We start from the raw sequence: 24,517 nt of genomic DNA, 5'->3' as shown, positions 1-24,517 counted from the left end.
TCTTATATCTTGGCATGTCCCCAGCAGGAAAACTAACCACCCACGCCCGGGGCATGAGGGTAGGAGGTCTTCCCCTCTCACTCCCACATCCCCATTTGAACTGGGGGCGTGATTTACTGATAGTTTTGTACATATTCCAGACATGATTTAGACAGGAAAATTGACAGTTTCTTTAGCTAACAGTATCCATACCCCTTGGGAGTATGAGAATTACATGCTGGGGGTATGGCACTTAATCTCTGGATATTTGAATATATTAGATTTTAATGCGCCAATGTATACATGGGTACATTTTGTAAATAGATAACTATATACAGCTATAAATGCGTTTGATTTTCTTGTATGTTTTACTCCTAGCTATTCAAACCTCAAGTATATTAAGTTATATTGTCAGCAAATAGGGCTTAAGTGAACTCAAGGAAAGGGGGTACGGAACCATATTGGGCAATTCATTGGGGGTCTGGGGTCATCATAAGGTGAAGAACCCCTGCCGTAGAGCAACTGGACATTTTCTAGCTGTTTTGACCCATCATCTTTAAATTCCGAATTCATTCATTTCTTCCCTCTGCTTTTGTTATCCCAGAACCTTTTTTCCCGTATAAAGGGACAACATTTTCTTTGGAATCTTCCATTTCCAGTTTCTGTATAAATGAACACCGGGCTTTTTGGAAGCTTGCATTTCCAGTCAATGGCCCCTTTAGGCTTGTTCCACATGAATAGGGGTTTATAATCCGAATAACAATAATGTTTAAAATAAAATTTTAAATTTTTATAGAGACACATTAGATTTTAGGCAATTGTCCATCTCTGTTTATCTCCACTTTGTATAAATCTGTTGTACGTAAAGACATAGATTTAAAAAGTTAGCAGTGTGCTTACTATCTGTATTAGTTGTCAAATGTTTTCGTCGGTAAAGATAGCGTCAGCGATCTTATTTCTGAAATATAATCAGAGCCATCAACTGACCGTCTATGTGTAAAAAAAAATTAAATAAAATACGATCTGACTGCATTTTCACATGTCACAAACGTTTTCACGAACGTTTCGCTTTTATGAGGAACCTTTTAAGGCCGGTGTTTTAGTAAAATCCTGAAAGATGAAATAGCATCGCATTAACATCTCTTTCTTTATTTATTTTTTATTTTTATTTTTTTTACGTCGACAGCTGTCAGCCTGCATAACGAGATGGCATTTGCTCCTCAAACGCTTAAAATATTAAGCTTGCTTTTCAGGGATGCAAATTACAATTTTGTTGCGTTATCACGTACTTTTAGCGGGAAATTTGCCCAAACTTTACAAACTGGAATACGTGGCAGAAGTCCCTGTAGAGCGTAAGAAATCGCAAACGTTTGTAGATAATTCCTTCAGCATTCAAAGACATCTCCTTCAAGGCTCTTCATTAACTGTTTTGTCACTCGTCTGTTAAAATACAGTTGTTACACGCTTGCCCCAGATAAACAATATTACCTAAAATGGTTTCAGTATGGCGGTAGTCAAAGGAACAAAGACCCTATGAAGAGTTATTAGAAATTTCTTCCTTTATTTCTGTAAATATAGCGCATAGACATTCCGTAGTATTTAGTTACTATTCCCAACGCGTTCATGATTCCATGAAGAAGTACATTGTACTCTCTCTCTCTCTCTCTCTCTCACTCTCTCTCTCGTTCTCTCTCTCTATAGCCTTGTAGTGCAGTGGTAAGCAAGTACTCATCTTCTCACAAAGTGAGAGACCCGTCCTCGTTTATCGCAGTGGACGAAGAGGGGAAAAATGAGCCGGTGGCCCAGTTCCCTCAAATCCAACGACTCTCTCTATTGACCTAAGCAAAAGCATTATGTGCCTCGTTGTTATAGTAGAATCACATCAACCGTGCCTTTGATGTCTAGGATGGTCCCTTACGACGCTCCTGATTGGCTGTTGATAAGTCAATCACAGGGCTGGAAACTCTCCGTCTCTCTCGAAAGTTCACATAGGCACCTCTCCTGGGGGATACTTTTGACAGACGTATCCCTCAGGAGAGGTGGAACATAGATCCTATCCATGTGAACTCTCGAGAGAGACTGAGAGTTTCCAGCCGTGTCATTGGCTTATCAACAGCCAATCAGGAGCGTCTTAAGGGACTGGCCTAGACATCAAATGCACGGTTGATGTGAATCTACTATAGCTGGTTGTTGTGGCCACAGCAACTTTGTACGTATCTATCTATCTATTTATTGATTTATATATATATAAATATACTCGTATGTATGCCTATATGTGTGCGCGTGTATGCCATCAGAACAGGAGGGTATCTTCGGGACAGTACCCACTCTACGGTGGTTGTTTTATTTTTAATGATATTATTGCAACAATTTTATCATTAATATCATTAATACAAAACATGGAGGCAGAGAGAGAGAGAGAGAGAGAGAGAGAGAGAGAGAGAGAGGAGGGGGTTGGAGGGGAGGTGCGGGGAGAACAAGACAATTCCGAAATGCAACTACTTGTGACAGTGGAAACTTGTAAATGACTATACTCTGTTTTTTTCCATCTGTCCATCCGCCTGTGGTGTTTTTGTATGGTAACACTGCGTCCCGGGCTTTAAATAGTTACGCTGTGTAAGTTTTAGGTAAATAAAAGGATATCTGGGTGTACATTTGCAACTAAAAAGTGTTTTAATAATTTACTGTATGCGAATTACACCGTTAATATTCAAAATAGGATATTGTTATTATTGTTGAATGTAAGCTGAATGTAAGTATCTAAAGCCCGGGACGCAGTGTTATCATACGGAAACACCACAGGCGGATGGACAGATGGAAAAAACCAAGTATAGTATAAAAGAAGTAATTTCAAATAGAGGGTTGCTTATGCAAGGACCCCATTCATTTCATTCTTTAAGCAATTGCTGTTTTCGTTTATTGTCTCCTTCCTGACAATGGAAGTAGTAGTATGTAGTAGTAGTAGTAGTATGAGAAGTTGTTAGTAGTAGTATGAGAAGTAGTTAGTAGTAGTAGTAGTCAAGTGTTAGCCTTGTAACATAGTTGGCCACCCAATACTATAGTACGTGTTATCATTAGCTGCTGTTGTTTTAATTATGGTCGCATTAGCGGTGATAGTAATAGTAGTGTAATAGTAGTATAAGTGACATGTAGCTAATGAATGGACATAATAAAATCTGAACGACAGTTCGTAAGTCAAAATTTTATAAAAAACTATATAAAGAAAAAAATCAAAAGTGTCGCAATACTGTTCCAGGAAGAACGTCCACTCTCTCTCTCTCTCTTCTCTCTCTCTCTCTCTCTCTCCCCGTCCATCAAGGAATTAATCAAAATGGAATCCACTGAACTTTGTTCTTTAATGGGGCCTTTTCATACTAAATCGTATCGTAATAAGGACTGGCGTCGTGTAAAAGTAATCAGCGTCATCTCGGCTCTCTCTCTCTCTCTCTCTCTCTCTCTCTCTCTCTCTCTCTGCCCTGAGAATGCGCTCGTAAATGGCTCACGTCAAGAAGCGATTTGATGGAGGAGTGGCGGCGTTGATTGCTTGACTTTTAAGTTTCATAGTCTTTTACCTGGCCCCCCATCCTCCTCCTACCCCCCCCCCCCCCACCCCCCGTCTCTCTCCAAGTCTGGAGGGAGAGATGGGCAGACAGACAGACAGTGAAATATATACTATATATATATATATATATATATATATATATATATATATATATATACATATACACACACACACACACAAACACACACATATATATATTATATTATTATATATTATATAATTATATATTATATATATATATATATATGTTTGTGTGTGTGTCTTTGTGCGTGTTTTGTGTGTGGGCATGTACCCAAGTGTATTTGTGTATACAAAACAGGAGATAAGCATGTAGTAAGTGACGAGAAGCAGAAAAATAGAGAAAGGAAGCAGAATAAACAAAAATTAAAAAAAAGACTGACCTAACAAAACAAAACAAAACAAAAATAAAAAATAAAAATAAAACGGACGACAGTCGCACAGACAGAGAATCGACGGTGGAAAGACGGTTAGCACAATATCAAAGATTTATTTTCCGGTGAATTTCTAACCCCTGTCGCAGTTCTCGTCTGCCGTCAGGGGGCAGGTGTCATTCATCTGTCTATCACGAGTCAGGTCAAAAAGAGAGAGAGATGGGGGCTGGGGGTGGGGGGCGGGGAGAGGGGAGGGGGAGGAGAAAATGAATAAAAAGGGGAGGGAAAAATCGAATCCATATCACCCCTTTAGCTTTGTTCTTGTCTTAATTTTGTCAACAAATAAGATTGATTCGTTTCCCGTTTGTACATTGACAATAACTGGTTAGAATAGTTTGCGTCATTATTATTATTATTATTATTATTACTAGCAAACATATGTATACAGAAATTATGTATGATAAATTCGTAAAGTAACTAAGTCTGCGGGCATAACCAGCACCGTTTCGCAGGCTGAACCAGCTCCGTTTCAAGGAATCCCTTCTCACCCCCACCCCCTTCGGATGGGGGGGAGGGGAGAGAGGTAGGATGAGACCCCACCCCATTATAAACTATCATAGGGGTCACCACTATAACCCTGCTAAGTTTCATGCCCATCGGACCAGCCGTTTTGCCGTGATTGAATGACAGATGGACGGAAAGACAGAACGCCAATTATAGTAAGATTGTGTAATAAAAATCTACAATTATATAGTAAACTATATTACTACGCAACAGAAAAAAAAATTATTATCATCTAGCCTGGGGATGCGGTTCAAAGGTCTCTTATCATCGTCCATTTGGCAGAGGGAAAATTACATCCAGTCGATCCTGGAGCCGTTTCAAAGGCAAATCCCGTCTGCTACTGCTACTATTACTGTCACTAAGATAACCAATTCGGAGGCACTCCTGAAGCAGTAATGATCGATGGAGCCTTGTAATCATTCATTTTTCCATCCATTCTTCCATTTTATGATGGATAACTATTCTTGAATGAAGTAGCTTACACATCATTCATGTAAAATCTAGCATTTCATTCCTTAACAGCAATATCGCTGATCGATTTAGGCGATAGTGTCCCTTTTGTCAGTTTTCTGTAAAGGAAAACTATTGCGATAGCTCTGTCTTTCCGGCCGCCCGTTTTCTGTCCACTCTCAGATCTTCAAACTTACTGAGGCTAGAAGGTTGCAAATTGGTATGTTGATCATCCACCCTCCAGTGATCAAACATACCAAATTGCAGCCCTCTAGCCTCAGTAGTTTTTATTATTTTATTTAAGAATAAATTTAGCCAAGAAATTTTGCCATGAAATTTAGCCATGATCATGCATCTGGCACAGGTGCCAACAACACAGTTCACCACCGTGGCCGTGGCTGAATATTTTATGCACCGCGGCAGAGAGTTTCATACAGCATTATATGCTGTACAGAAAACTCGATTGCGTCGAAGAAACTTCGGCGCATTTTTAACTTATTTGTGGTTTTTACCGAAGGTGGAATTTCAATACGTAATGAGGCAGCCACGTAACAATTCTCTTTTATTTATGCGGCTCGAGATGTGGTATTTAATTATTGAGGGCAGTCGTAACCCTTAATCATGAATGATGACCAAATATTACTTTTGACATGTACACAAACCCTCCAGATTATTTTCAATTAGAAGAAGAAGGTCACAATTTTTATATTTTTTCCCCATATTTATGATATTTTCTTATTTTTCCTATATTCTCTTATATTTTTTTTATTTCATCACATCTAAAATCATTCCACTTCGTGAACTTCCGTTCGTATGAGCAATGATATAGAGGTACTGCTTAAAAGTTGGGTATAATTATTTCCTCAAGTAATAACAAAGGTTGACCCAGTTTATTTCCTTTGCATTTATGCCAGTGCTAACTTGTCGCTAAGCTTAGTAACCATCTATATTCTGTTTCCTTACAATACTTTGTTAATAAGTCTGTTATCGTTTTTATTCTTGCTACAGATTAATTTGGTCGTCGTGTTTATACCATCTTATCAGGCCTATGTATGAATGTGCGTGTATGTATGTACGTATGTATATATATGTATAAATATGTGTGATTTGTATGTATGTATGAAAGTGTGCCATTTTCCACGATGGGTCCAATTAGCTCTAGAACTTTATTCTTTTCTTTATAAATTTCCTAAAAGAACAAAAAACAAAAAATTAAATTTGACGTATTTAGAGGCCGTCAGGTCTGACCTGTCAAGAAAGACTCCGCTTCATGTATTATGCACATCTCTCTCTCTCTCTCTCTCTCTCTCTCTCTCTCTCTCTTTTAATATGTAATGTTCGAAGACCTCCAATCTTTTATTACCTCGGCTGTTAAAATACATGCGAGTTCTGAGGCATCTTTTATTGAAGGATCAGACTATTTCATTTAGTTACGAAAGAAAGCACTTTTCGCTCGTCGATGTTAGTGTCATAATTATAAATCATTTGCGTGTATAATGTTTCCGCGATAACCTTCTAATGGTATTCAACCAGACAGAATAAGGAAAAACACGTTAAAAATGCGCCGAACTATCTTCGGCGCAATCGATTTTTCTGTACATCGTATGATTCCTTATGAAACTCACAGCCACGGCCCATGAAACTTCCAGCCGCGGCCTATGAAACTTCCAGCCACGGCCCATTAAACTCTCAGCCGCGACCTGTGAAACTTGCAGCCACGGTCCATGAAACTCTCAGCCGCGGCCTATGAAACTTTCATCCACAGGTGGTGGTTTGTGTTGATGACACCTGTAGCGGTGCCAGACACACGATCATGGCTAACTTTAACCTTAAATAAAGTAGAAACTACCGAGGCTAGACGTCTGCAATTTGGTATGTTTGATGATTGGAGCGTGGATGATCAACATGCCGATTTGCAACCCCCTAACCTCAGTGGTTTTAAAGATCTGAGGGCGGACGGACAAACAAAAAGCCATCTCAGTAATTTTTTTTAACAGAAAACTAAGAACTGATAAACTCCTTACATATTCATAGCAGGAACTAAGCTGGAGGTAATTAGTACGTTCATAGTGTATAGTTTTACTGTTTGTAATTTATACTCGCCTTCCTTTATCATCATTATTAGTAAAATGTATATTACAGAAACCCGACTAAAACGGTTAGACTTGAAACCTGAAACTGATATTTATTTTAATGGAAACCGATTACGCATTGATACATTTCCCTGATCTGTGACAGTAATGTAAATATACTTTTCCACGAGTTCATGAGTTTTACACCACACTACCCAAGCACTATAACCGCAACAGAGTCCTGAACCCTTGTTTTTGAGATTTTGTTTTTTTTTTCACTAATAATAATAATAATAATACTAAAAAATTTACAATCCCGTGAAAAACAATCTGTACAATAAAAATCCCATATCATATTCAACAATTACATAGTAATATGGTTTGTAATTGGTAAATTGCTGTAATAGGCAAAGAAAAACAAGAATAAAGGAAAGGAAAACGCATCTTTCCAGTAATTTCTATAGCAGCGGAGGCATTCGCCGCCATGTGTTTGGAGGTGACCTGTTTCTCGCGGTTGTTTTCTGGGAATCCTCGGGCGTGGTTGTGGAGCACAACACACGCCAGTAAGTGTCGGGAGAAAGCGCAGCGAAATTTGATGCAATATTCCCGTTCGAGAGTCCTTCTAGAAGTTCTAGTTAATCTCGGGAAGATACTGTGACGTTAGCGCCTAGGTAGGTCTGCTCCCCCCCCCCCCCCCAGAAACCCGAATGCCGTAAGTAAATACGACGGACGAAGTAGGAGAATTGGCAAACGTCCGATCTGCTGAGGTGCGACGAGTAGTAATCGAAATCGTCAGGAAGAGCCACAGATCAGATTATCAGCGAGAGATCAGCAGCAGAGATTCATCAGTTTAGTCACAGAATAAGAGATCATCAGTAGAGCCAACAGATCAGATCATCAGTGAGGAGATCAGCAGCAAGAGATCATCAGAGAGAGAAGAAGAAGAAGAAAGGACGAAGGATCAGAGAGAAAAAAGGCGACCCGAGAATTGGTCGAAATTCCTGGTCAGTCGTCCTTCAGAGGAGTGGACGACCGAGGGGGGGGGGGTTAATTTCGACGTTGAGCAGGACTTAAGTAGAAGAAACGTTCGGCTACAGGTTTTCGGGAGTTCCTGCCCTTTCAAGGTATCAAGAACTAGAACATTATTATTTTCTGCAATACGGAGGCAAGAAGGCCGTTCTACAATTAGAGTTCTTCTCCATTTGTGAAGTCCATCGCTTCGAGGTTGCAAAGCTGGTCGGCAAGACGTTTTCAATTTAACCTTCACTGTTCCCCCAGTTCGATGCAAAAGGGTGGGGGGGGGTGGGGGGTGGGGTAATAAGCTTTTTTTACCTTTTTTATGTAACAAGTAGGAGACACCCATTCTGCATTTATCTTTGTTAGTAAGCTTGTAAATAACCCTTTGTTGTGTTAGTGTTTATTTCTATAGTTCGTATTCCCCAGTTTCAACTGTTTGGTGTTTGAATTTTTTTTTTATCATAAGTATCGAACCTGAAGCGGACCTATCTCTCGATTCGTAAACCAATGGGTTTTACATTATAAGCTGTCTTTTTTTATTTACACACAATAATAATAAGAATAATAATAATAACTAATAAATAAGAATAATAATAATAATAATTACAATAATAAATAATAATGATTTTATTATTATTAGGGTTCCAGCTATGGGTTACAATAGCAAAACACAGCAATGATGGGAAAGAAAATACAGGAATAAACGACAACGACGTAAATGGAACCTTCTGGCAACAGAGCACTTTCGTCCGGCAACCAGTGTTATTCAACCGCCAATTGAGGGGAAGGGGAAACGGTCATGTAACTTGGAGGGCCGTCATCCAGCAAACTGATCACCACCCAACGACAGTCAATCCACAGCTCCTGAAGATTTGGAGGCTAACAGAGGCAAAAAGGTACGAAATGTGGACAAGAGAAGAAAATTAAAGGTAAATAATGGAGAATGCGACATCAGAAGCAACCCGAACGGAGGAGAGGATATAGAAGAAGATTGATCAGCATCTGGTAATGAGAGGAAGAACCACCCCCCAAACAGAGTACGAGGCCTGTCCAGACCACGTAAAGGAACATAAAAAGAAAAAAGAACTGGCTCTCCCCCCAACAGAAAGAGAATGAACTGGTAAAGGGAAATGGGCACCCACGACAACCGAATTACACGAAGACGAACTGAGAGGACGATGCCACAGAAGACGACAGGGAGGGGGATTGATGGTATCAAACAACACACACGAAGAAACCATCCGACGAAGTAACAGAGAGGGACTGGCGGAAATGGGTAGAAAACGATTAGAACAATGGATTGAAACCAGAATCACAAGAGAACAACAAAGATCCCCCTCCATGACAAGCCTCAACAACCAACCAAGAATTAAGGGAGAAAACAAGTGAGGTCAATGAAATAATGGGGCGATAATACACCACCACCAGTAGCACAGAAACAAAAAACTAACTTGGTATAAATGCAGGAAGCAACGATTAGTAGCAGAAACTGGATGGGGATTCGAACAAACCAACACCACCAGCACAACCAACCCAACAGAAAACCAAAACAGCGAACCTCCTTGGAAAAGGCGCCTGGAAAAAGCAAATCATGGTGATTGAGATCTGACTTGAGTAAACTGAAAGAAAAGATTAGCAGAAAAAGGCTAAAGAAGCAAGAAACAAGGGATGGAAAACCTCACGAGAAATACAAAGTACATAAGAGAGGGGACTAAACCAACCACATAGAAGGATGTAGAAACAGAGGTCTTAAGGCCGAAAGCCACTAAGGATCCAACGTACCATGAACAGGAATAAAGGGATACCACATGAACAAACTATTCGGACCAACCAGAAAAGACTATTACAGCCAACTTAAGAGGGGAAGACAAACCACCCAGAAATTCCCTGAAGCCGAACCAAGTAAGAGACTCCGGTGGGAAAACATATGGAGTCAATCCGGTATCACACCAACAAACATGCATAACATGGGTCTCCAGGAAGTCAAGGAAGAAGAAACGGGAGGGAAATAAAACAAAGATTCCACCAGAGATCACGACGACACAGTCCAAGAAACACCCAACTACAAAAGAAAATGCCAAACTGGAAAGCCCCAGGTCCCGATGAAGTCCATGGAATACTGGCCCTCCAAAACTTCAAGGCCCTACACAAGCCACGAATAGCAGAAACAACCTCCAGCAATTGTATCTCAAATCACCAAGCACCCAAATTGGATTGACCACAGGAAGGGAAAACATCCTTAGTAACAGAAAAAGACAAGAGTAAGGGAAATATAGCCCAGTAACTACAGGCTCCAATCAACCTGCCTACCAATAATTGTTGGCTAAAGGTTACTAACAGTTATCATCAGTGAAAAGCTATACAACTACCTAGAGGAGACAAACACCATCCCCCCACCAACAACAAAGGTCTGCAGGAAGAAGTGTAGGGGTCACAAAGACCACGCTCCTGATAGACAAAATGGTAATGAGGAACAAGTAGGAGAACGGTAAACCATACCTAAGCGATGGTCATGGATAGAACTCATAAGAAAAGCCTTCGACATGTAAACCACCCCACACATGGCTAATAGAAACTGCCTGGAAAAAAAAAAAAAAAAAAAAATATATAGGGGCAGAGGAAAATATCCCATCAGCTTCCTCAAAAAATCACAATGCGCCAACTGGAATACAATACGTTACAAGCTCTGGAACTAAGAAACTAGCAGAGGTTAATATCGGAGGGAGGGATCTTCCCAGTGGGCGACAAACTGTGCCCCAAAAAAAAAAAAAAAACCCCTTAAAAAAAAAAAAAAAAAAAAAAAAAACTCTTCGTAGTAGCCATGATTCCCATGACAAAAGTATTCTACAGAAGATGGATTGCCAGGGTACCAAACTCAAGAAAAGGAGGCAACAGAATCAACCATCTGATGTTCAAGGGACGACATCCAAGCTGTATGGTAAGAGCATAAACGGGCAATAAATAGAGTACCCTAATCCAGACTGTAAGGATTGTAGCTGGGGACATCAGGATTGAGGTTTGGAATAGAAAAGAAAATGCGCCTTAGTCCAACATACAAAAAGGCAAAGTAACGAACTGAAGGGATAAAGCTAACCAGATGGGAGCAAACATCAGAAACACATAGATGAGACAGGATTACAAAACCTTAACCTGGGAACTAACTGGAAGGAGGGGAATAAAACAAAACCACCAAAGATGAAGGACAACGATCAGGAAAGAATATATGCATGAGACTCAAGTGAAGGCGATACTCCAAGTCAAAACTCCAACGCCGGAAATATGATGAAAAGCCATAAACCAATGGGCAGTGCCAGTAAATCCAGATCCACGTGTCAGGAATAGTGGAAATTGGAACGAAGGCAGAACTCCGCAGCATAGATTCAGAAAAAACCAAGGAAACAACTATGACATACACAAAGCACACAAACAACCCAAGAGCAATACGGACAGACTATACATAACACGAAAAGAAGGATGGGAGAGGAATACTACGTATAGAGTGGACTGCGTTAACATCGAAACAAAACAGAGCACTGGGGCCAATATCTGAAAACCAGTGAAGACGAGTTGGCTAAAGAGTGGCATGGGAAGAAGGACTAATAACAAAAGTAGACGAAGATCCAGAAATATACAGAGACAGGAAAAGACAAGAAAGAACAGAGGACTGGCACAACACAAAACCCAATGCCGGACAGGACAATCAGACAGACTAAAGAACTAGCCAGCGATGACAGTTGGCAATGGCTACAGAGAGGGAGAGCTAAAGAAGGAAACTGAAGGAATGATAACAGCGCACAAAGATCAGGCCCTAAGAACCAGATATGTTTCAAAGAACGATAGACGGAAATAACATCTCTCCCTATCCCATATGGTAGGAATTGCAATACGAAAAATGAAACCATAAACCACATAGCAAGTGAATGCCCGGCACTTGCACAGAACCAGTACAAAAAGAGGCATGATTCAGTGGCAAAAGCCCTCCACTGAGCCTGTGCAAGAAACATCAGCTACCTTGCAGTAATAAGTGGTACGAGCACCAACCTGAGGGAGTGATAGAAAACGATCAGGCAAAGATCCTCTGGACTATGGTATCAGAACGGATAGGGTGATACGTGCAAACAGACCAGACGTGACGTTGATTGACAAAGTCAAGAAGAAAGTATCACTCATTGATGTCGCAATACCATGGGACACCAGAGTTGAAGAGAAAGAGAGGGAAAAAATGGATAAGTATCAAGATCTGAAAATAGAAATAAGAAGGATATGGGATATGCCAGTGGAAATCGTACCATAATCCATAGGAGCACTAGGCACGATCCCAAGATCCCTGAAAAGGAATCTAGAAAAACTAGAGGCTGAAGTAGCTCCAGGACTCATGCAGAAGAGTGTGATCCTAGAAACGGCACGCATAGTAAGAAGAGTGATGGACTCCTAAGGAGGCAGGATGCAACCCGGACCCCACACTATAAATACCACCCAGTCGAATTGGAGGACTGTGATAGAGCAAAAAAAAAATAAAATAAAATAATAATAATAATAATAATAATAAGGAAACTGAAGGAATGATAAACAGCGGCAGAAGATCAGGCCCTAAGAACCCAGATATATTCAAAGAACGATAGACGGAAATAACATCTCTCCCATATGTAGGAAGTGCAATACGAAAAAATGAAACCATAAACCACATAGCAAGCGAATGCCCGGCCCTTGCACAGAACCAGTACAAAAGAGGCATGAGCACCAACCTGAGGGAGTGATAGAAAACGATCAGGCAAAGATCCTCTGGGACTATGGTATCAGAAACAGATAGGGTGATACGTGCAAATAGACCAGGACGTGACGTTGATTGACAAAGTCAAGAAGAAAGTATCCCTCATTGATGTCGCAATACCATGGGACACTTGAGTTGAAGAGAAAGAGAGGGAAAAATGGATACGTATCAAGATCTGAAAATAGAAATAAGAAAGATATGGGATATGCAAGTGGAAATTGTACCCATAATCATAGGAGCACTAGGCACGATCCCAAGATCCCTGACAAGGAATCTAGAAAAACTAGAAGCTGAAGTAGCTCCAGGACTCATGCAGGAGAAGAGTGTGATCCTAGAACGGCGCACATAGTAAGAAAAGTGATGGACTCCTAAGGAGGCAGGATGCCAACCCGGAACCTCACACTATATACATACCACCCAGTCGAATTGGAGGGCTGTGATAGAGCAAAAAAAAAAAAAAAAAAAAATAATAATAATAATAATAATAATGATAATAATAATAATAATAATAATAATAATAATAATAATAATAATAATAATAATAATAATAATAATAATAATATAATAATAAATCACCCATGGGCATCGAATTGAATATTTTTATTTGGCTGCTTGTATAATAAAAATTTCTTTATATGAGTTCTATTATAATATTACCATTTACTGCCATTCACAACTCTCGTATTAATGAATGGACATTAGAACTATAAAGTCTGGGTTATATCGAAGTAGTAATATGAAGTTTTTCCTTTTTATAAGATTTCTATTATAACATTACCGTTCTAACTACCATTCACAGCTCTCGTATTAATGAGTGGAAAATGGAGTTTAAAGCTTTGGATTATTCCAAAATAGTTATATGAAGTGTCTCGTTTATATCATACGGCTTTTTATAACCACTCACCTATATATGTGCGTTCATTTAAGATATTGCGGATATTATACAGACTTTTGAGTATGTTGCTATGTATTCTACTGAGCAATAAAGAAATTATATCGTCTACGTAATAAAAATTAATATTTTAAACAACGAGGTACGGGAAATTTGGGTTTTCTCTTTTTGATACACTACATATAACTTATGTTCCTTCAAACGATGTTTTTTTTACATTCGTATGTAAATACGTAACAAGATATAACTGTTGGTAGTCACCCTGCAAAGAGGAATACAAACTCTGTCTCTCTCTTCCTCCTCCTCCCTCTTCTTCTTCTTCTTCTTCTGACGGTCTGTACGAGACAGACGACGTGCTGCCTATAGGGGAATCAGTTCTGGCCCCATCTGAATCGCCCGCCATATTTTGGTAAACAAACATGTTGATGCGAAAACATCCTGCAGCGAGGAAAATATTGTTATGGACACGACAAAACTCACCATAGGCCTATATGCATTGAAGCAAGCATAATTATTCGTTAGAACTATATGTGTATAGATTTTGTTTCAGCATTCACGTCTATTTTATATTATGGATCTCTACTGTTTGTTACTTGGTTTTCCTCCATTTTCATGGAGATCATGCTAGGCCTATCTGGACTTCAGTAAAGAGTAAGCCTATAGTAGATTCACATCAACCGTGCATTTGATGTCTAGGCGCGTCCCTTACGACGCTCCTGATTTGCTGTTGATAAGCCAATCACAGGACTGGAAACTCTTAGTCTCTCTCGAGAGTTCACATAGGTAGGATGTGTGTTCCACCTCTCCTCAGGGGTAGTTTTGAAAGACGTATCCCTCAGGAGATGTGGAGCATAGATCCTACCCATGTGAATTCTAGAGAGAGACTGAGAGTTCCCAGCCATGTCATTGGCTTATCAACAGCCAATCAGGAGCGTCGTAAGGGACTGGACTAGACATCAAATGCACGGTTGATGTGAATCTACTATAGTACTTTCGATGACCTAAGCACGTCTGGTACGCAAAAGAATAGTAGGTACCTAATTAGCCTTCAGAATAATCGCAGTTGCTTGTCGCCATGAGCGAAACATCAACAAAAAATAAAGCATAAATATCCCAACAGTAAACTGGAACCAGGACGAGTGCAGTAGCGCCTATGTTTGGGAGCTACCGCTGCTCCGCTATACAAAACAAATCAATCGCCGGAGTGATTTTCCCCTTGAAAGAAAGGGAAAAAAAGAGAGAAAGGGGGAGGGAATGAAAGAGTAAACAAGAAACGAACGAGAAAATAGGAAGGAAAAACTCTCGACGTTTCTGTTGCCAGGATGTGAAAAATACCAAAACAAACAAAAGCCGTGCGACGTCGGGAGTGCGCTGGATGGCCCCGGCGTCTCTAGTACCACTTCAGAAACGCAACAATGCCATCCGGTCTTGTATACAAACTGGTGGTTGTTGAGGCAGAAAAAAAAGAAAGAAAAAAAAAAAAAAAAAAAAAAAAAAAAAGCTGGTCGAGGGAGGAAGTTGGGTGGGAGGAGATTGTGAGAAGAGTATGTCTGGAAGCAAGGGGTGATGGGCGGGGGTTGGGGGGAAGTAGTGAACTGAATGGGATGTTTTGTGGGGTGGGAGGGTGCCAGAAGCGGAGGCAGGGTATGCAAGGATAATGGAGGAGGCTTACGTGGTGGCGGGAAAATTCGTTCTTGGAGCGATAGCTGCAATATTAGAACAATTAGTTTTAGTCATATTAACTTATACATTACATGCGTTATAAGTTGTAACAACGATGTACAGTACACAGTATACAGTGAACACAACGTAGGCGCAAAAGGAAGAGTGACTCTCAACCATAGGTAGAATTCTGAGAGACTTGAATACATTTCATTCCAACTTGAGAGAGAGAGAGAGAGACCCGGTCACAATAGACTCTTCTCACGGAAATGTTTATTCTGTGGTGTGTCAAGAAACAAAGGAAAACACGAAAAAAGAAACAGACGGCTCTTGGATCTGGCATTTCGGGGGATGGATTTAGGTACACTCCTCCTCCTCCTCTTCCTCCTCCTCCTCCTTTTGCCTCATTCACCTGGAAGAGTTTGTTTGTCCAGCTATGCCTGTCTACAAACCGTATTTTAATAAAACTGATTTTGTAAATATTCCAGTGCTAATGTAACTGTTTATCGTTAGTCAGGTTAAAAAAAAAAAAAAAAAAAGGTATCAGTGCTCTGTTCCCAGATGATCGATCCTAGTACCAACCCGCCCCACCCTGGGTCGGTCAAACAGGTTTGCAGGAGGAGGGTGGATGTGTCATGTCTCCCCTGCTACCCTCCCGATCCCCTACCTACCCCGCCGATACCCGGGGCGGATAAACAAAGGCAGATCCTCTTGGCTTTTATTTTTATAGATCGATTGTCCTAGTTCCGTGTAATTGAGTTTGATTAATATTTATCATTTATTCAAGTTCTTTTTAATGCTCCTCATCTGTAATTAACAATAACATATGAAATTTTTCATTTTTGTTCTTTATATTTCCCTTGCCATGTAAAATTCTTTTCTCTCTCTCTCTCTCTCTCTCTCTCTCTCTCTCTCTCTCTCTCTCTTCTACAACTTACATATCTCTTCAAATTTTTCCTTTTTGTCCGTCATATTTTCCTTGCCATGTAAAATTCCTTTCTCTCTCTCTCTCTCTCTCTCTCTCTCTCTCTCTCTCTCTCTCTCTCTTCTATAAGTCGCATTTCCCGCTGAATTTTTCATTTTTGTTCCTTATATTTTCCTTTCCATGTAAAATTCAGTTCTCTCTCTCTCTCTCTCTCTTCTCTTCTCTCCTCAATGCTCTCTCTCTCTCTCTCTCTCTCCTCTCTCCCTCTATAAGCTTTTGCATTTTCTGAATTTTTTCATCCTTATATCCTCATCAGTGTTCCCTCTTCTCTCTTCTCTCCTCTTCTCTCTCGCTCTCAAAGTTCTTTCTTTCCTATTTCCTCTCATCTCTCTCTCTCTCCTCTATAAGTTGCATTTCCCGCTGAATTTTTCATTTTTGTTCTTTATATTTTCCTTGCCTTGTAGAATTCAGCTCTCTCTCTCTCTCCAAAGCAAGTGAATACAGAGATACGCAAGAGATGAAAAAGTGGGAAGGATATGGAAAATACAATTTCTACAGTAAAAATATAAAGTAGTCAGAAATAAATGAAGAATCAAACAGAGATTGGGATAACATTTTCGTAAGTGATGATATACAGGTAAATACGGAGATATTATATAAAATATTAGAGAAAATAGTGGACAAATATATACCGAAGAAGAAAAGTAAACATCAGTCATGCATACCAAGAGACAGAAGGATCTTGTTCCAGAAAATCAGAAAGTGGAAAAAAGGTCTTGCAAAAGAAAAAAATGCATGGAAAGTGATGGAACTAAAAAGTAAGATAGAAAATGCAGAACGAAAGATTATACAATCAAATGAAAATGAAAAACGGGACTTGGAAGAATAAAGCCTAGTAAATATCAAGGGAAACCCCAAACTGTTGTACTCATATGCAAAAAAGATGAATATAAGAAGAATAGAAATAGGCCCTCTAAGAATTGAAGGGAGATTAACGAATGAAAAAAAGGAAATATGCAACATATTGGCAGAAAGATATAAGAGAGAATTTACCTCTAGAATTAATAATGAAGATAATGATACAGAAATAAGGGCTGAAAATAAAGAATACTTATCAGACATAGATATTAATGAAGCCGATATTGTGCAGGCTATTAATGAAATTAAAAATGGAGCAGCAGCTGGGCCGGATGGTGTCCCTGCTATTTTGTTAAAGAAAGTAGTCCATTCTATCGCAAAGCCCCTTGCAATATTATTAAGGCAAAGTGTAGATACAGGCAAGATTTATGATGAGCACAAATTAGCATATATTACCCCTACTTTCAAAAGTGGATCAAGACTAGAGGCAAGTAATTATAGGCCTCTGAGTCTAACATCACATATTATGAAAGTGTATGAAAGGGTAATGAAGAAAAATATTATGAAACATTTAATAAAAAATAATTTGTTTAATATAGGACAACATGGTTTTGTACCCAGAAAAAGTACACAAACCCAACTGTTAGTCCACCGTGAGAACATATAAAAATATGAAAAACAGAAAAGGAACAGATGTGGTTTATCTAGACTTTGAAAATGCGTTTGACAAGGTAGACCATAATATATTAGCGAAGAAAATTAGAAAACATAATATAGTGGACACAGTAGGAAGATGGATAAAAAAAATCTTTACACAACAGTAAACAGATAGTTATTGCAAACGATGAGAAATCGGATGAAGCTAAGGTAATATCCGGTGTGCCACAAGGTACGGTGCTAGCTGCATTGCTGTTTGTTATTATGATTGCAGACATAGACAGTAATGTTAAGGACTCGGTAGTGAGTAGTTTCGCCGATGACACAAGTAAGTAGAGAAATTACCTTAACAAAGTATATGAATGGGCAGAGATAAATAGGATGGTATTTAACTCTGATAAATTTGAATCAATGAATTATGGAGATAGAGAAGGAAAGCTATATGCGTATATGGGGACCTAATAACGAGACAATCACAAATAAGGAAGAAGTTAAAGACCTTGGTGTGATGTTGAATAGGAACACGTTATGCAATGATCAAATAGCAATTCTATTGGCAAAATGCAAAGCAAAAATGGGAATGTTGTTTCGGCACTTCAAAACAAGAAAAGCTGAACACATGATTATGCTAAATAAAACGTATGTTCGTAGTGCACTTGAATATTGCAATATGATATGGTACCCACACTATCAAAAGGATATTGTACAAATAGAGAGTGTACAAAGGTCCTTTACAGCTAGAATAGAAGAAGTTAAGGATCTTGACTACTGGGAAAGACCACAATTTTAAAAATTATATAGTCTAGAAAGGAGAAGAGAACGCTACATGATAATTCAGGCATGGAAACAGATAGAAGGAATTGCCGAAAACATCATGGAGCTAAAAATATCAGAAAGAGCAAGCAGAGGTAGATTAATAGTGCCCAAAACTATACCAGGAAAATTAAGGAAAGCACACAAGACATTAATCCACTACGCACCAGCATCGACAATGCAGCTTCTATTTAATGTGTTGCCAGCTCATCTGAGGAATATATCAGGAGTGAGCGTAGATGTGTTTAAGAATAAGCTCGACAAATATCCAAGCTGCATCCCAGACCATTCAAGATTGGAAGATGCAAAATATACCGGAAGATGCATTAGGAACTCTCTGGTAGACATTAGAGGTTCCTCACACTGAGGGACCTGAGGCAACCCGAACAAGATGTAACGTCTAAGGTAAGGTCTCTCTCTCTCTCTCCTCTATAAGTCGCATTCCCCGCTGAATTTTTCCTTTTTGTTCTTTATATTTTCCTTCCCTTATAAAATTCAGTTCTCTCTCTCTCTCTCTCTCTCTCTCTCTCTCTCTCTCTCTCTCTCTCTCTCTCTCTCTCTCTATAATTGCCCCCCTTATTGCCCGCTAAAATGACTTTCTTGCGCTATTGACTTTCTTGTGACAACTTCCTCCCCTCTTCAGTATTCTGCAATCATTTTCCATTTTAATACAGTCTGCTCGGGAGTAAAAAGGCGCCATCTATATGTAGATTGAAAAAGAAAATTAATTTGCCCGCGCAAAAGGCTTCATGGAGGAGCGAAATAGACAGAGAGAGCCATTTCTCCAGGCAAAGCCTGCCTAAGTTTACGAAATAATAGAATAATTCATTTTGTACCCATGCCTTTATATATATATATATACATATATATATATATATATATATATATATATATATATATGATATATAGGGAATCTAAATCACTCAATATCGAAACAGATTTAATCTTCAGTAATCAATTCGTGAAACGTTATTCAATTATTTCCTCAAAGCAAATCACACACGGACACACACATATATAATATACATAGTGTACATAATTTTAAAATATATATACATAAATCATATATATGTATATATGTGTATAATACGAATATATATATATATATATATATATATATATATATATATATATATATATATATATTTAGATATATTACTATATATATTTATTTATATATATATATATATATATATTTATACTATTTATATATATAGATATATATATATATATATATATATATATATTTATATACATATATATATATATATATATATATATATATATATATATAGACACATTTATATATATACATTTATATATATATATATATATATATATATATTCGTATTATACACATATATACATATTTATATGATTTATGTATATATATTTTTAAATTATGTACATATATGTATATTATATATGTGTGTGTGTCCGTGTGTGTATTTGCTTTGAGGAAATAATTGAATAACGTTTCACGAAGTGATTACTGAAGATTAAATGTTTCAATATTGAGTGATTTGGATTCCCTGCTATTTTTGTGGGACTTCATTCCTTCACTGATCAACATCGCCCGGAAGTTTTGCAACTGAAGGCATTCAAACGAAATCAATCAATTCATTCCAAACTCGGACAGCTGGTGTTTTGTTTATGCTAAAGACGGTTCCAATGAATATGTGTTGTGGAGCTGACCTCATATCAGCACGGGCTCTTGCCTAAATGCGGCCTGCGGGTATAGTCAGGTATTAAAGGGAATACGAGACTTAGTGTGAACCTCTGGATTCGGCCATAGCAACTCAGAAGACAAGGCGAAATGTTTGTGATTCGTTGGGTTAGATGGAGCTGACTTTATGCCAGCATTGCTCTAAACCCAATGGCTGTCAATGGATGTAGTAAAGTTTTGTTCTCCGTAGTGGGTTAGTGCCGTCAGTGCACCTCACGCGGTGTACTGTAGGCATTACTCAAGGTTCTTTGCAGCGTCCCTTTCCTCCTGTTACACCTTTCAGACTTTTCTGCTTTCAGTTTCCTTGCCAGCGCTGAATTCATAGATCCCAGTGCTTGGCTTTTGGCGTAAATTATATATTAAGTTGATTAAAGTTTTATTAGGACCTCTGAACTGATTGTAGTAGCTCAGTTAGTTCTTACTGGACTTCACAGTGTGGTGGTCCTGAGATCAAGGCTTGATCCTCTTTCTTGATTAGATACCAGAGGCAAAATAAAATCCGGCGTTATGAAATAGGGATGCTGGTTTAGGGGTTACGTAGCTCTACCTGCTGAGTCACCAGCAGCCACTGTCTGGTTTCCCTTGGTCCTAGCTTGGGTGGAGAGGAGGGTTGAATATGTATTTGTTCAGTCACTTAAAACAATGGTCTCTTCTTCATGGGTGACTTAAACTTTTAACCTTGGAGCAACCTATAAGCGTAGTAAGGTGTTAAAGGGCATAAAAGTCGTGGTGTGGACTTCTGGACTCTTCAATCAAACGATGAAAAAAAATTAATGGATTATTTTTTATTTCAACTCGGAACCAGAAAAAAAACGTTGTTTTAATTTAAGAAGCATTCTCTAATTTGCTGGTTGGCTAGGTAGGAAAATCATATTCCAGGGTGATAACGTGTTTATCCAGGCACATTGTTTGCAAGAGTAGTATCGTGAAACTTCTCTTTTATGAATATATAACTCATTTTGAAACCTAAGAATAACATTGGAAAAGCAAGCCGAGAACGATCAGGTGTCTAATCTTTTATTGAATTTTTCCTGAGTTTCTTATATATTGTTTTAGTCGGTCACTTCCTTCAGCAATTTATTCTTTTTATTTGCTTATCTATTTATGGCATATCAGATTTATCAAGTATTTTTCATATTAATAATTTTATAATAATGTTGACGACTTGACAAGAATTCAACCAAAGTGGGAGGTTAGGCCTTTCAGGAAGAGAGAGAGAGAGAGAGAGAGAGAGAGAGAGAGAGAGAGAGAGAGAGAGAACAAAAGCACAATAAAGCCCATCTCCATTTTCCAAATTCTACCTCCACCAACAAGGCATTGGGGATAAACCCTGAGGATATAAATATTATATCCAGTTTGCAGAATATCCATCCAGGCAATCAATCTGCCTAAGAGACTGTACAGATGCAGATTAAACAGTCGAGTTTTCCTCTTAATTAAATTGAACGAGATGTCATATCAATCAGTCAAGTATCAAACAAGGAATTTCGAAGTGGAAGTAATCCCTCTAATGAACTGAGATTTTATCTGTCTCTTGTATATATATATATATATATATATATATATATATATATATATATATATATGTGTGTGTAAATAATAATATATATATATATATATATATATATATAAAACTTCATCAATTTATTTATTTTAAACCAAGAGAGTAGTTATAGTCACGTCCGTTTTATAAATGCTTGACACATCATAAGTAAACCATAGCACACGCTGCCACACACGCACACTAACATGCACATACACACGCACACCACAGCATACTATATGTGTTATATATATATTATATATATTAATATATATATATATATTATATATATATATATATATATATATATATATAATATATATTTATATATATAGTATATATATATATATAATATAGTATATATTCTAATATTATATATAAAGGTTTTTCCCACGAAGGAAAAAATGAAAAAGCGAGATAGCCAAGCACTTTCGGTCTAGTTCGACCCTTTACTCAGGCACAACTGATCTTACAGAGGAAAAAGCATAGTCAAGGTAGGCTTAATATCCAAACTGACACTACAAGATTAGCAATAAGGTCGATTTCACTCTACAGAAACGAGGAAACGCCTGGGGGCAGCCACACATTGGAGGGTACACATGCGGTCAACAGATGATTCACCCAGAAAGCAGTACATTTTGAAGAAAAAAAATTGAGGCATATACAACTTATTATTATGAAATTTACAAAAATGTTCCCAAAAAAATTATTAATGAAAAAACGAAAAAAATATAGATATATCGAGCAAGAGAGAGAGGGAGAGAGAATATCAAGCAAGAGAGAGAAAGAGAGAGAAATAATAGCTATATACACGTGGGACTAATTTATTAGTTGTTCATTTATTTTAAGGTCCTTCATAAACATTTTACAAATATACGGGTCCAAATAGTACATTCCCAGACTAAGATTTAGGTTGTTTTTATTAGTGATTTGTATAATTGCCGATTCCAGTAAATTTCTTGAAACATAATCATTAGATGTAGCAATTACAGAGGTATCACCCCAATTATACAATGAGATTTTTCTATTTCTATTTCTTGGTCAAATATAGTGGACTCGTGATACGCAAAGCACGTAGGAACATAGAAGAAAAATTGAAATTATAATATTAAGATGGTGGCCAGAATAGAAATGTACACATGTTAAAAAATTATTTGTGGTTTTCTATAAATACTGAATTACATTGGAAAGATTCTCTATGTATTAATACATCTAGGAAAGGGATGACATTGTTATTTTCAATTTCAACAGTGAATTTTATGGATGGCACTAAATTGTTCAATTTAGACAATAAATCATTTACATCGATACCAACAGGTAAGACTACTAAGATGTCAACTACATATCTGTACCATTTTAAGGGGACAAGCGTGATATTCGGGAGGTGTTGTCTTACAAAAAATTCCATATATAAGTTTGAAAGGAGAGGTGATAAGGGGTTACCCATGGCCATACCAAATATTTGTTGGTAATATTATCCATTAGAAATAAATCTGCAATCACAAATACATAACTTAATCAATGAAAATATGTGACTAACGGACATAGGCAATTCATGCAGTACAAGTTCATTACTTAAATATTCTAGCACAGGGTCAATAGGGACTTTTGTAAACAAGGAACATACATCAAAACTGACAAAGATATCGCTAGGGTTTAGTAAAATGTTATTTAATTTTTCCACAAGATCAAGAGAATTCCTGAAGTGTGAATTAGATACAGTACCCTTAAAATGGTACAGATATGTAGATGACATCTTAGTAGTCTTACCTGTTGGTATCGATGTAAATGATTTATTGTCTAAATTGAACAATTCAGTGCCATCCATAAAATTCACTGTTGAAATTGAAAATAACAATGTCATCCCTTTCCTAGATGTATTAATACATAGAGAATCTTTCCAAAGTAAATTCAGTATTTATAGAAAACCCACAAATGATTTAACATTTTTATTCTGGCCACCATCTTAATATTAAAATTTCAATTTTTTTCTTTTATGTTCCTACGTGCTTTGCGTATCACGAGTCCACAATATCTTGACCAAGAAATAGAATACATAAAAAAGATAGGAAACGATCTCTGCTACCCACCTCATTTAATTGATTTATGTTATCAAAAAGCTCACAAAAAGTTTTATAATGTTGCTATTAATGAAAAAATGAAACCATAAAATCAATATTCAAATAGTTTAATGTTAATGTAGTGTTCTCTTATAACAATACCATTAAAGATATGCTAATTAAGAATAGTCCCGTAACAAATAACAACATCATTTACAAAATTCCTTGTAAGATTGGGGGGGGGGGACCCATCGTTTTACGTTGGTCAAGTCAAGGTAAAAATTTATGTTGTACGTATTAAGCAGCATATGTATTTCAGTAGAACAGCCCAGACTTCAAATGCACTGTTTATTCCATCTGAGTGAAAAATCTCATTGTATTAATTGGGGTGATACCTCGGTAATTGCTAGATCTAATGATTATGTTTCAAAGAATTTACTGGAATCGGCAATAATACAAATCACTAATAAAAACAACCTACATCTTAGTCGGGAATGTTTAAATTTGGACCCGTATTAATTTGGAAGATGTTTATGCAGGACCTTAAAATAAATGAACAACTAATAATTAGTCC

Source organism: Macrobrachium nipponense, chromosome 28 (genome assembly GCF_015104395.2).
Source record: "Macrobrachium nipponense isolate FS-2020 chromosome 28, ASM1510439v2, whole genome shotgun sequence".
Lineage (NCBI taxonomy): Eukaryota > Metazoa > Arthropoda > Malacostraca > Decapoda > Palaemonidae > Macrobrachium > Macrobrachium nipponense.
This window is presented reverse-complemented; position numbering follows the sequence as displayed.